This window comes from Biomphalaria glabrata, chromosome 2, assembly GCF_947242115.1.
Source record: "Biomphalaria glabrata chromosome 2, xgBioGlab47.1, whole genome shotgun sequence".
Taxonomy (NCBI): Eukaryota; Metazoa; Mollusca; class Gastropoda; family Planorbidae; genus Biomphalaria; species Biomphalaria glabrata.
The window spans coordinates 24950234-24961573 of NC_074712.1; the positions used below are offsets into that span (position 1 = coordinate 24950234).

At 33.5% G+C, this 11340-nt stretch overlaps 2 long non-coding RNA genes across 2 annotated transcripts; one reads left to right on the plus strand and one right to left on the minus strand.

Moving 5' to 3' along the window:
- Positions 1-5696: 5696 nt before the first annotated feature.
- On the minus strand, positions 5697-9381 carry LOC129924812 (uncharacterized). The gene is made up of 4 exons (XR_008776748.1): positions 9251-9381; positions 7908-8014; positions 7493-7561; positions 5697-7134 (listed from the first exon to the last, which is right to left on the minus strand). It is a non-coding gene; the product is annotated as an uncharacterized LOC129924812 (long non-coding RNA).
- Positions 9382-9470: 89 nt separating this feature from the next.
- LOC129924815 (uncharacterized) lies at positions 9471-11101 on the plus strand. The gene is made up of 2 exons (XR_008776752.1): positions 9471-9604; positions 10932-11101. It is a non-coding gene; the product is annotated as an uncharacterized LOC129924815 (long non-coding RNA).
- The last annotated feature ends 239 nt before the right edge of the window (positions 11102-11340 follow it).

The window sequence follows — 11340 nt, forward strand, 5'->3', positions numbered from 1 at the left end:
CCTACCCAGTGCAACTGTCGGACCATAAGAAGTCCCTCTTTACTGTCCATACCGGCGTTGGCAAGGACATCGCTGTTTGTAGTGCGGTCCTGCCACCGTATGTCCATGATGGAGCGCAAGCATCTTTGGTGAAAGCACTCAAGAAGTCTTAGTTGTTTTCTGTAAAGTGTCCATGTCTCAGAGCCATAATGAATATATTAATTGCAATATTAAATGTCAGAAAGTAACCATTTTAGAAGTTATACTGCAAAGACTTTCTTCCAAGCCTAGAAGCAATGTAAAACGTTAAGACGTGAGCTGTGATTTTCTATAGGCCTACTGTTGGGGGGGGGGGACTTTCTATTCTAATCGCCATGTACAATTAGGCCTTCATTGAGAACTGACAGAACGAAAAAGCAACTCTTTGGATTGATAGTCTTTACCCGATCGTTCATTTTCGTAATTACAACAATATTCCCAAAATGACTTCGGGTATATATTCTTCCTTAACAAATTATTCATCCGAGCGAGGCTCGGTCACCTGATATTAAATGACTTAAGTGAGGCAACTCAACGAGGCACATCTATGTTTATTTACAGGACATCACAAATACATGTAGAACAACATCTTTATCTAGGCTCTCAACTTAAGCGGAAATGCTCTCTCTTCTCTTCCGAATGTTGACATCCTTCTCAGTCTAGTTTATCACAGTGCGCACCTTCTCGCTTAGATGGCGGTGCGCATGGCGGAGTTATAACATTGCCCCCTTCTTAGAGCTTTCCGTCTCGAAAAGAAACAGTGCAGTAGAGGTTTGACAGTTCAGGTGAAGGTTGATCGGTGGGAACCACAGACGTTAGGGTGCCTGTTGCCCACAAAGCCATCTGCACAGTTTTCCGCGGTCGTCGCTTCCTCTTCTTCCAGTTGGCCAGTCTATGCTTGAGACGATATCGTGGTCGCTGCTTTGACCTCATGACGATAGTCGCTGATACCAGCCAGCTGACACAGGGAGAGTTAGTGGAGGTCAGGGTTGCCAGCCACGTAACACAAATGGAGGTTGTGGCGATCACTGTAGATTCCAAGGTTGTTGTTCTAAGACGCTGAGTCAGCGTACCTTTTCCATGGACGTCTCGTGACACAGTTGTATGCCCACTGGTAGCCATGGTTTGAAGCAGATAGTCTTTCTCAGCCTCATCTGTAAGGTATGCCCATGAAGCATACTTGTAATGTTCATCCACCACTACATCAGATTCGCTAGAATTAATTACCCACCGTTCAAATCACTCTCACTGAAGTGGGCAGAAGTACACATTTCTGTCAAGTTCAGATCTTGTAGCTGGGTTTCTTGGCATGGGCACTGTCCCCACAGGACACCGCATATACAGTTCAAGTCAATCGCCTGAATGCAGTTGCCAAGCATCGAGTTCTCTCTTATGCCGCTGCCAAAGTTAAATTCGTTGTTTCTGTCTAGGCCATTGTTGGGGCCCGTATTCGCAATTTCACTCGACGACATCCAAAGCAAGGAATCAGAAACGGTTTTGAGGCTTTCATGGTTTGAGTTCTCATCAAAGGTACTGACAGATAAACAGGTCTTTAAGGTCCACAGCAGCAAGCTTGGACGCAGACCCAACGTTGTCTTGATCTGTCCGGCTCGTTGCAGGTATACCAGGAACAAAAAGACCCACAGCAGCAAGCTTGGACGCAGACCCAACGTTGTCTTGATCTGTCCGGCTCATTGCAGGTATACCAGGAACAAAAGTTTCAGGCACATAACAGACTTCTCTAGTTTCTTCATTTGTTTGTTTTCTTTCAATTCTATATATCACAATTGAGATCGTCGCAGCAATCGTTGTCACGTTTCTCGTCTTGAAGTCATCTCCGCCAGACTTGCCCAAAACACAGTCACAGACAGCGCTCCAATCCCCAGCGCCTCCATCACCACTGTTTGTGCAACCACAGTCCTGACCAGGCAACTGCTCCTTCTCTAACGAGTTTATTCCTCCTTGTGCTTGCGACACAATTTTATTACTTTTGTCTATTTGGCCTTCTACTTTCAATACACTTTCATCTACTTTGTTCAACATTATGTTCCTGCTCATGTTCAGTTGTTCATCAAATGCATCCACATAGTCCTGGATCTTGCCAATGACTTCAACAATCCCAAGATCAATTTCAAATTTGTAGGTCTCCGGATCTTCTTCATTGATCAGGGCTTGCCGCAGACGAGCCGTGAGCGTTTCCCGGCAACCGAGTGATTTTAAACCTCGGTCCCGAAGCTCTTGTCTTAGCCCTTTAATTGAGAGTTGATGTAATAACTTCAAATATGTCATTGTAATCAAAGCCTACCTCCTCTCGTTGAGTTGCCTATAATCACACTTCTGCACCAATTGTAATAACTTAAGTGAGACAACTCAACGAGGCACATCTATGTTTATTTACAGGACATCACAAATACATGTAGAATAACATGTATTGATCACATCTTTATCTAGGCTCTCAACTTGGGTGGAAATCGTTCTCTCTTCTCTTCCTAATGTTGACATCCTTCTCAGTCTAGTTTATCACAGTGCGCACCTTCTATGCTCATGTTTCCCATCATGTTCATGTGTTCCTTATATGTGTGAGCTGGCGCTCCTAGATATAATTTTGGAGCTAATTTTATCTTTATTTTAATTTATAATTTATATAGGCCAGGGCTATGATGTTTGTAATTTAGTGTCTTTTTAGTTTATATAGTTCAGTGCTGAGTATATTGTAATTTTCGCTATTTATAACTTTCTGCTAGTTTTAGTCTTTTTCAGTTATTTGTGTTTTACTCGTAGAGGAAAAGTAGTTTTTAAAATAGTCTTTTTCTGCTATTTGTGTTTTACTCGTAGAGGAAAAGTAGTTTTTAAAATAGTTAAATAGTCTTAGAGCTGTGGATGTTCTTCCCTATTTTTTGTCCCTGGTTAGTTCATGGAACTATACTAATGGAACACCAGCTTCGAGTTTTTTACAATGCCAAAGAGAGTCGAAGTGCCGTCGCGCATCATTTTCGCGCATGGTGCAATGTGGAGAAATCCATGATGATGCCAAAGAAGAGATTTACTCCGTCAGTCCCTTGCAATGGGTGTAAAACTTTCGTACGCTCTATTTGATTAGATGTGTAAAAACTTCATCCATTTTCTATCTGATATAATAGATACAATTTTCCCGAATAAGAGATCGTCACAAAAGTTATTTTTTTCGACCACCCTATAAAATGCCACATTTTTTCACAAAAATAGAATCTAAATTCCGAAAATACAATCTTTCAGTGTTTCTGTGTTTGGTTTATTTACACTAAATCTGGATGAAGACCCGTCTACCGTTCCGCTAAAAGCGTATTTGTTACGATATACTAAATTGCACGAAATAAAAATAAAAATAGGAGGCCTAATACAGTTTTGACACTCCAAGCTACGCATTTCTAATCGTTTTTTTATTATTATTATCGAAAGGCTAGGCTATAGGCATACACGTCTCGTGTGAAACAAAGAAAAAGTTCATCTCGGTAATATTGTAGCCTAAATAAAATGACAAAAAAACAACAACTATAGCCTAATCTAAAATGAAATAGATCTAGAGCTAGATTTTCTTGGACGAATGATACAAAATAAGTATAAATAATAAGTCATAGTCATATGAATCTGATAGATCTAAAACAAATAGGCCTACTGATAGTCATTCATTAATTAATTATTAGAATTACTTGACTACCAACTGGGTATTTTTATTGCCAAAATACAATGTATTTTATGTGCATTTATTAAAAACAACAACCAAAAATTAAGCGTTCGACGCAACTAGATCTAATATTAATAATATAGATTCTAGTTCTAGATCCAGAAAGCTACTTCTCTAATTCAGTTTTCTAGTTTAATTCTAGTTAGATCTAGATGTCTAGACCAGTAGATCTAAATCTAGCCAGGGTTTTTGTCATGGAATAGATCTATAAACCTGCAGCCGCCTACTGATCACGATATGACAGATACTATTGATGAGATACTCATTCTACTTCTATATAATATATATACATCTACATCTAGTAGATTACAGTAAAACTCAATGTGTAGGCTACTTCCAACTTTAGCTCAACAAGTCTACTCCAAAGTATACTAGTAAAGTCACAAAGTGTAAAGGATCATTATGTATTCAAATAAAAAAATTATAGGCCTAAATGAATCGAATAATCAGTCACTAATTTGACTAATCTAAATTGTTATTTTTTAAATGGCAAGTGTTATTGATGACTTCTGACTTGTACACGAGTTGCAGAGATTCTAGCTTTTATTTTGATGACATGTTACGATATATCAATGATATTTAGATAAACGCAAGTACCTAGAGGAACAGAGAAAAGGACTATTTAATATAAGGCAAAGAAGTAAGATGTTTATAATCCATCAAACTCACAGAGGACTTGTGTCATTTGTGACGGCATTTCATACATTTACAGAAGCTACAAACTATGCTACAAAAATGATAGGCTTGTCTTTGACTCCTAAGACTTATGAGGAATGCTATGTTTCCAGAGGCTACTCAGCCCCAGCTGTGACCTACATATTATGCCACACTGAGCACAGGCATAACCATTGTCCACCTGTGGTAGAATGTGGTAGAATTAATTTTCATTGGTGTATACCACACCTTTGTAAGTGACCTCCAGCTGTCTCGTTCTGAAGCTGTATGCAACCAGGTGCTCTCTTATTCTATGTCAGTTAAAGTAAGTTGGCGCCTAAGCTTGTCTTTAAAGCATTTCTGTGGTACCTCTTTACGTGCATATGACATGTTAGGCAAACGGTTTTGCCTATCGGAAGACCATTTCGGAAAGTATAGGTGCTTAAAATGAAACTCCAAATATCTGGACTTCCAGTTACCAAGAAAATAAGCTTAGGTTTCAAAGAGACGACACTGGCATTTCAGCTAAGACGATCAGTGAAATTAATAGCAACTTTAATTGAAGTCGACCAAACAAGATAAAAAAAAAAAAAAACAAGTGTGGCTTCAATAGCATTGATGATATTTAGTTTACTTTTATCTCATTTACTAGTATTACTATTTCATTGACTAAGGTTTTTTATTGTCAAATAGGCATAAGTACATGTACTAGTTCCTGCAATTTGATAAAAAATAATAATTAAATTGTGTATAGTCTATATACAAATGTTTATAAGAGATCACAGCTTAGCTTAATTTACTTAATATTTTAAAACTATGATTTTGTGTTCTGACTCTACTCTAAATAAATTATATTTTATTTTAAGATTGCAAAGTTGGAAATTCTGTTCTGATGAAAAAAAATGTATTAAACTTAAGTAGATGTTTATGGTTCTTTTGTATTTATTTTTAAATTATTTATTCATTAAAAATTAATTGCTCATTAACATTTACTTGAAGTAAAGATCAAAAACACAAATTCAATACATGATCAGCTCTCAATTCATGCAGATCACAGCCCATCACTTAAATGTATTTACTGTCAATTCTACAGACTATTCATTTCAAAATGTTGCTTTAAATTGTTATATGACACAATCAAAGTACTGGTACCTCACATTGATGTAGGCATAAAGCAGCTGAAATAATGACAAATTTTCATTCACTAACTTGTACTGTCATTTATTATCAGACGTGTTAAAACTAATGACCTGTATATATAATTGATTAAGCAGGAGCATTAACAAATCTTGAACAATAATTGTCTACAGAAAAACTTTATTCTTATCCAAACAATATACATTTACAATGTATTTAAACAAGTTAATTTATACAAATCTGTATGGCCTAAAGATTATAGCGTATTTTGAGCATTGTGTGAATTACAAGTTACAATATTACATGAAAATAGTGTACTCATTTTTTAAATATTCTGGGTAATAAAAATTAAAAACTAATATGATACAATAAAATTGAAGCATTAGTCAAATAAAAAAAAAATTTCACTCAAGATCTATGTGAACTCTATGCTTGAAAAAAATCATTTTGAAATTAATTTAAAAAAAAAAATAATTATGGTATGGTTCTTTAGTCAATGGAATGATAGCAGCAATTATTTAACAATTTCATGATTATCCATTCATCTCAATATACTTATAACTGAAAAATAATTCATAAGGTTTAGATGCAACCATTTGAAATAATGATTATAATTTTTTTCTTAATTTGCTTAATTCAAATCTAATATATAAACAAGATTTCCTCTGTCAAGAAACTTATGAGGGAACAACATGCATGTTCTTCTCAGTAAGTTTTGCAAAGGGAATTAAGAATATATGATGTTGGTTTTTTTTTCCAACATTTTAAACCTTCACACCATGTTTTAGTTTTAAGGAGAATGCACCATATTTTATATGTTTACTTTTGTTAGATTCTTATTTTAATTTTAAAAAAGTAAAATTTCCCTTACATATCTTGCAATCTATGGGGCAGATGATATAAAGTTTATCAGTTCCCATGGTTAGCGAGGGTGTCATGTACCCAGCACAACAACCAACCACCTTTTGAAAAAAAAATCCCATTTCAGACCTCACAATCTAAAGGGCAGATGATGTTAAGGTCATTTGATTCTTTGGCCAATGCATCATGTGGCCAGCACAACAACCAACCATCTTTACTTTCCAAAACGAAAGTCAGCTACCCATTAGAGTTAGGTGGACTCAGGGGCACCCAAAAATCTAAAAAATTTAAATCTGAGTCTTCACAGAGGTTCAAACCCATGACTTAACCATTCAGCCATAGATCCCCAAACTGCCTTTACTTATTCCTTACTATTGCCATGTATCCCTAGCCTTTTGAATTCTGAAATTGAAAATCCCAGTCTTAATCGAACCCAGGAACCCTCAGTTCAGAAGCCAAGTGCTTTACCACTCATTCACTGCACTCCCTATTGTTTTAATGGGGCTCAGATTAATAGTTTTCAAGTACAATATCAAACAGATTTAAAGAAATACTAAATCCAAACCTGTTGGCTGAATGACAGGATATACATAAATATGTATAGAGCTTACAGTATAATATATATATCTTAAATTAAAATTGGTCCACGACTTTTATTTTGCAACATGATGGGATTTTCCTTTCTGGTGGTGCTATGCAGAAGTCCAAGAAGCTCATCTTTTCTCATAACAGAAAGTTATCTAGTTATAAAAATAAATAAAAGGATTTAAAAAAAATAAAAATATGTGTGACATATGTGTTGACCATGCTAAACGTATATATATGTTATTAAGTATAATTATATAATTTTGCCATTCTAAAAATAGTCTGTACCTAAAAGGAGCTACTGCGTTAATGTGTAGACATGGCCCTGACCTTAATAGTTATGAATTATTACTAAAGGTGAAGGCAGATAGTTAATTTGATGGACATTGCACTCATCTAAAAGCAACTATAACATATATTATGATTCACATTTTCATGGAAAACTAGTTTTTCAAAAATACAAGTACTTCATCTTATGAGAAAAGTGCATAGGGAAAAACTGCAATGCCTTACCTTTTAGAGGTGCAACCAATCATTGACTTGTCAGGAATGCATGCCTTTTTCTTGCATTTCCAAACATAACTGTAATTATACAATTAGGCATATTGGCTAATTTCTTTTGAAAACATTAAAATTAAAAAATAATATTATTAAATTGAATACATTGTTGTATGAAACATACAAATTATCAGACATAACTTTGCCTAATTTCATCTAACAGTTTATTGTAAAGGAATGGCCTGCACAACAGCCAAGTTATATTAGGCATTCATGAAAGATGAATTTGCTTAAGAGTGTTATAAAAAAAAAAACTAGAGAAAAATGTTAAATTCCATCCCAGATATTTGGATGTTGCTTGACCATGAAAATCACACTTCATAAAATATCTTTTTGATAACTAAAATAAAAATTGTATAGTAGTACTTACAATAAATATTGAATGGATGCCCAGAGAGTAGAAATAGTATAAGTATGATCCTTGAGCCATTCTGGTACATCATCAGAACTGGTTGGCATGGTTCTACTTGTTAATAACTGAAACATTACAAACATTTTTTTTTATTTATAATTTATCACAGACTAGAAAAGAAATGTTGCCAGGAAAAATACCAATGATTAGAATACACCTGATGATATTTTTGTAGACTTAAAATGCACCAAAACTTCATTCATTAAATCTGATAAGATTTTGATTTGATTTGATTTGTTGATTTGAGGCACATCGGCACAATTTAGGCCATGTCGTGCCTAGATAAGATAAGATGATAAGAAACATATATGTATCACACAAGTCCAAGTTGATCAGAGTGTCATAGCAAATAATTAACTAGATATGTGAGTTTTATATTAAAGTCCTGAATTTCAGGGGATAGATCCATAATTGACACCACATCATTTATTATTTCATGAACTCATGGGTCTGGGCATGGCATGGAATGGAAACTATTATTTAATGTATGGGGTGTAGGCGAGGCATGGATTATAAATTGTCTTGTATAGATTAGATTGGGTAAAACTTCCCGTCGAAGGTAACTTTTACTGATAGATCTGGATCAATTATAAATTTATGGGATCTAGGCCTGCATAAATTTTATCTTTTTGTAGATGTCATATAATATCTAAAATATTAAGTATAGATCAGTAGATTTAGAATTTTAGCAATTTTAGCTAGTAAATATTTTTATATTCCAAATCTAAACTGGATCTATATATTGTATATCTATCTAGAATTTAGATAAGTAGATTTAGTATTTTAGCTAGTAAAATACTTTTATATTCTAAATCTAAACTGGATCTAGATCTAATTATTCTAGAAGCTTAGATCTAGAAGACTAGTTGTCAAGATTTGACTACACTATGGTGTCTATGGCTAAGGCTAATGCAATAGCTAAGTAGGCCTACTAGATAGATCAAGAGACAGAGTACTAATAGACACTTGCCTCGTTGGGCCTCTCAAATCAGATACAGACTTTAGAGACAATTTAGGAAGGTGAATTTCGATCCAATTCCAATATCTACAAACTACAAGTTAGAGTCTAGCTAGAGATGCTAGATCTAGTCTAGAAGGCTGATCAATTAAAAATAAAATCAATCATTTATAAAGTTTGTAAAATTATATTTTATAGATCTAATCTATCTATTTATAATATAGAAATCTATGTCTACTATAATATTTTAATATTTAAAATGATATGGCTGATGATATTAATTATTTTAATTGAGACATTGACATACAAAGTAACAAAAATATTTGATCGTATAAATACTAACTCATAGACTCTACTTATACTGTATTGTATTAAACCTTCGAGTTTACGTTCCACTATCTTGACTTGACTACATTGACTAAAAAGGGCACTATCACGGTGACTATGATTATTTATAGCTCTAGAATACTCTAGATCATTATATTTAAAGACCAACTGAAGAGGTTTTTTTCGAAATTGAGATAGCGATTGATTCAGACAGTAGATAGCATCAAAGTTAGTTCCTAAAATTTTGAGATTTTAGAAAAGCGTATTTATATTAGAAAAAGTAATTTGAAAGTGGAAAAAATAACGAGATTTGAAAATCAGCTTCAATGGCCGAAACCGGAAGTGACGTCTTGTAATGGACTGAGAAAATGTAAATAAAAATAGACATGGCTGGATACGTTATTGATAGCGATTCAGATGATATACTTATCTAAATCTAGCTGTCAAAAATTTTTAAATGCTACTTATCATGGAATGCACCAAAATGCCCTGAAGATAGTCTTCTACTTTTTCTAAATATATTATAGAGCAGACTATTTAATTAATATAATTATTATAGATAGATTAATAGAGAGGACTAGACTACTTAGACTCTTAGACTTGACTTAGACTACTAGGCTAGGGGGTAGACAGTCACTTATGACTAGATCTAGATAGTAGTAGATTCTAGATCTACTATAAATTATAATAATAAACTATACTAGTATACTAAAAGTATAAGTCTATTATAATTTTTATTATAACAAAACTAAATGGATAGATCTATCTATTTCTAGATTCTAGATCTAATTCTAGCTAGGCCTTCTAACACTTTTACTAGTCACTCACTAGATCTAGTTTATATAATAATAATACTTGACTTGTAGTAATACTAATAGAGTTTAATACTTATACTAGAGACACTAGAGTAATAGTTTATAAACTAGTAGATTTAAGTAGATCTAGACTCAATCTACAGTAATCTAGACTACCCTCTCTGTGATCTATGTTAAGTCTAAGCCCAATCGCCAACATTTTTTAATGCTTGAATTTGTATATCTCTGTAATAGTACTAGATCTAATTGTAAGAGTAGTAAGACCTAATGAGTAGTGTCCTAGCATAAAGATTATTCATAGATATTTATAAATAAATATTATATTATATTAGTCAAGGACTAAACCTAAAGCCTAAGCTAAATCTATAGAATATATTTATAAAAAAGATCTAATTCTAATATAGCCCTCTACTAGCCCTTACTATACTTATTAATAAGGCTAGACCTTAGACCTAAAAAATAATAAGTCATCATTTATATTGGTAATATTAAATATGTGACATGTCTTAAACTTAAACAGGGTCGGTCCTAGCGATTGCGGGGCCTTATGTGAAACTGATTGCGCAGGGCCTAGTCTGGGTGGGAATAAGGAAAATAAGTGGAAATTAAGCTTTTGTATTTTAAAAAAATTCGACTTTGAATTTTATTCAATCTTTACTAAGTACAAGATTACGATCAAATTAACTTTGCTTTACGAACTTTGCAACCTAAGTAATTTATTATTATTAAGAACAATAAGAGTTAGATGTTTATGTTAGATCAGATAATCAGTATAACATATAAGATATATATATATATATATATAACCACTAGTTCTATATATATGTATACATAATTAAGTATAAATGTTAATAAATAAATTTTTAAAAATCTATTTTACAGAAAACATATGACATGTGGCATACAGACAAGTTTACTAGATGGATCTTTCATCATTTTGGAAATACAAGAAGAGTTAATATTCCCTGTTTCTATTTTGAAACAAATCACAGAAACATTCTACAATTTTATTTTATATAATAAATACCAATAAATGTAAATACAAAATCACATTTTAATAGAGTTCTTCATTATACACACAACATTATTTTAGTATGTTCCTTTTTCACTTGCTAGGTTTAGACAAAGTTTCGAATCAGGATTTAATATTATTAAGTCATAGCCCAAAACTCCAGCAGGATGTTAGTTAATGGCAGTGGTCAATGTTTGAACCTGAGACCACAGAGAAGACAGTTCGGAGCGCAAACCACACAACTTTCTGCGTTTCGAAACGTATTGAAATTTTGATCAT